The sequence below is a fragment of the Eriocheir sinensis genome, unplaced genomic scaffold, assembly GCF_024679095.1.
Source record: "Eriocheir sinensis breed Jianghai 21 unplaced genomic scaffold, ASM2467909v1 Scaffold245, whole genome shotgun sequence".
Classification (NCBI taxonomy): domain Eukaryota; kingdom Metazoa; phylum Arthropoda; class Malacostraca; order Decapoda; family Varunidae; genus Eriocheir; species Eriocheir sinensis.
In genome coordinates, this window is record NW_026111549.1 from 255879 (window position 1) to 260000 (window position 4122).

The window sequence follows — 4122 nt, forward strand, 5'->3', positions numbered from 1 at the left end:
ATACTTCTATCAAGTTTCTAGTTAGAGCCCATGTTTCTGCTCCATACAACATCACTGATCTAATACACCCCCTTTCCCAACTCTGGGGTCACAAGCGATTTTCTTGGGCCAAAACCTCAAAATATCAAACATGGTGTTATTATATTATAATAACACATATACAACTAAACTAGTGGGGTCGCGGTCATGTCTAGAGGTATATGATTGGGGTCGCCTGAAAAAAAAGTTGGGAACCACTGTAGTACACGCTTGGTACACCCCTGTTTGCTCTTAGAGGGATGCTACTATTCACAAGCAGACTAGTCACCTCCTCCACTTTAACCACGCTGCCGCCACGCCTGCTCACAGTCCTCTCCACTCCTGCCTCACAGTCCAGAACATCTCCCAGATAACAAGAAATGTTCTACCTCATCCAGCTTTCCTCCATTCACCTCTAGCTCATCCCTCTCAGTTTCTTGTCCTGCTGTCTCCTTACACAAGCCGGGCATGTAAAATTCTGCACCCTCTTACACTTCTGAGGCCTGAGCATCTAAGGTGGCACCACTGCCTGCAACATAAGACTAAATTTATCCGTACTCCCTTCCCACAGCATCCACCTGAGTGTTTTCCTGATTTAATCTTCTCTTGCTTCTTTTACAGTCACCATATACTTTGTTTTTCCATATTAATATTCAAACCTCTCTCCTCCATTCCTTCCTTCCATTTATTAAACTTTTCTTTCACTTCTTCTGCTGTCTCTGCATTTCCTACCAAGTCATCTGCATACAGCAGCTCCTATGGTGCCTCCTCCTGCTTCCTTTGTTGCCTCCTCCATTACTGTTATAAACAGGAGGGCTAAGGCAGAGCCTGCTGAACACACACTCCAATTTCGAACACATCTGATGTTCCCACCACTGTTTTCATTCTCGATTTTGCACCTTCATATAGTCCCAGCACCGATTCAACCAATCTTTCTGGTACTCTTTGCCTTCTGAATGCTCATCTTATAATTTCCCTTGGTACTCTGTCAAATGCCTTCTCTAGATCTACAAAAACATGACACAATCTCCTCTTCTTCATAAGCCTTTCCTGAAGTTGTTGATCTCCCAGGGCAAAAGCCAAACTGACATCAATTCTTATCATCCTTCTCAGCCTCTTCTCCAGGACTTCTTCATATACATACTTTCATGCCATGCACCAGTAACCTTATCCTCCTATAGTTACCACATTTCAAAGTATCTCCTCTCCCTTTAAAAATGGGTATAGTGTAGCTGCCTTTCCAGTCTTCTGGTATTTCTCCCTTTTTTAATACATGGTTTAACACTCCTGTCAACTCCACCACTCCTTCCTTTCCTGCTGCTTTTATTAAATCTACTGTTAGCCCTGAGGGTCCTGGCTGCTTCATACCATTCTCATTTCTCAAGTGCTTTTTTACTTCTTCTTCCATAATATTTTCTTGTGGGCCTTCTACTTTTTCAGTTTCATTTATCGTATATTCATTTTCCTCATTTAACAGTTCACTGAAATGTTTACTCCATCTTTCCAATATCTTCTTTTTTCCACCATGATGTTCCTCCTTCATCTTTTTACAAACTTCATTCTCTCTCTCTCTCTCTCTCTCTCTCTCTCTCTCTCTTCATTTCTTTCGCAATTTTAAACATATTTTTTTTAAATTTCTACCTTCCCTCTCCCCTGACTCACTCATCTGTTGCTTTCCTCTTGCCTGCTGCCTCTTTTCTTGCCTTTTTTCTTCTTTTCTTTAAACACCTCTCTATCTTCCTCTTCCTTTGTCTTCTGCCATTTCTTGTATAGCCTCCTGATGGCCTGCTGCACTATTCCATTCCACCACCATGTCTCTCTTTCCTTTCTTGTAATTCCTTTTGTTTCCACACACTTCTTTCCCTGCTTTCATGATATTTTTTTCAATTGTTCCCATCCTCCATTATTTTCCTCATTTTCCTTTTCTCTCTTTGTTCAATCTCTTTTGATTTCCTCCCACACACACACACACACACACACACACACACACACACACACACACACACACACACACACACACACACACACACACACACATTTAGCTCCTCCTTCCACACACATTCCCCACCACACACATCCACCCCCTCTCACACACAAACATTCACCCCATATCCCCCACCACATACACACACATTCACCCCTCCCCTCCCCCCCACAAACACAGTCCCTCCTCCCCTCCCCCCCACAAACACAGTCCCTGTAAACCATGATAATTAGATGTGCTCAGCGAGGGCGCTGAACCATGTCAACACACTGCATGTACTGACTCGTGCATCTCCCCTGCCCGCTTGGAGCAACAATACGTCTTGCACTCAACGGATGGAAGATACTACAGGACGATCGTTAGGGAGGAAGGAGGTACTTATAAACAGTGATAATCAGGAGGAATTAGCTGTAGGGCGTCAACTATGCTATATTACTTTTTGTACAGCAAGGGAGGCAGGTCAAGGACAAAAATACAAATACAGCAACAAAAGCTCGCACACGCAGCTCCGGGAAAGGAAAACAAGAACGAGAGGCCTAAAGAGAGGTCAAATAAGGGTGGAGAGGTGTCTGATACTTCCTCTGTAGACGCATAATTCTAAGAGATGATAAAATTAGTTGCAAGCAAGGATATCCCTAGAAATTATTAGATACCAGAGGATGGTCATTAGCAGGAGGAACACGGTATTTATAAAGAGTGGTAATTAGGAGTACTTAGTGAGGGCGTTTGTTACGAAGTCGTCTCTACTGCATCACCTTGTCCTGTAGACGCATAATACTGAGATGATAATTAACTTAAGCAAATGATATTCCAGGAACGATGATTAGGAATGTCTCAGTGGGTGTGTCTGTCCTTGCAGGTCTTTATATAAGCAGAATGAAAAAAAAAAGTCGACTATACTACATCTCTTACATAATATAATCAAAACACTAGATGATAATTAGCTAGTAATGTTAACAAATAATATCTCTAGAAATGATTAGGAATACGTAAGTAAGTGCGTTCTTGCGTTAACCTACTGCTACAGTTTATCCCAGATGCAAAATACTAAGAGACGAAATTACTTAACACATGATAGTAGTATCTAAAATGATAATAGGATATGCTTAGTCTAGGCGCGTCTGTCTTGCAAGCCGACTATACTACATCCCTGACACAGAAGATACTAAATACTAGATGAGAGTTAGTTGCAAACAAATGGTATCTCCAGCAATGATTAGATAAACTCAAGTGTGGGCGCGTCTTAGCAAGGAACAATAAGAGGAGAACAATAAGAACAAGATGAACAAGAGCAAGAACTGGAAGAACAGGAACACGGAGAAGAAAACAAGAAAAAACTAGACCAAGAAGACTAAGAAAACAAGGAAACAAGAAAATTAGTAGAAGAAAACAAGAAGGGAAGAAAAACAAGAACAACAATAGATGAGAAACCGCCATACAACAACACCTCACCCTGCAGACGCAAAATACTAAGAAAGGATAATTACTTGTAAACAAATGATATCCTAAAAACGAAAATTAAATTATACCCAGCGTGGGCGTGTCTCTGAAGGTCAAGTGCACTGTATCGCCTTACACATTGGTTGCAAAATACTTGATGAGAATTATTGTATGCACACGCCTCTCAAAGCGAAGATAATTAGATATAGTCGCGAGTCTTTGCGAGTAGGGTATATTGCATCACTTGGCATAGTACGTAGATGCATGTTACTAGATGAAAATTAGTGGTTAACATATCTATATACAGTGATGAATAGATACACTCAGGGCGTGTCTTGGCAAGTCTAGTACGCTTAATCATCTTACACAGTAGATTCAAATGACTAGAAGTTGAAAAATAGTTGTTAACACATGCAAGATTTAAATAATGATAATCAGATATACTCATCGTGGGCTCATCTTTGTAAATCTATTATAACAGGAGATTAAAATTAACTTTTAACACACGCAAGCTATAAACAATGATAGTTATATATACTCATCGTGTGAGTGTCTAATGTCAACACAATATCGAGTGTTCAGGATTGTGTTTACCTTCTCCAATACTTTCCAGCAGCCACTGACGCATGATACTAACTGATGGTGATGGTGCAAACATTCGCTGATAAAGGGAGGGCGAG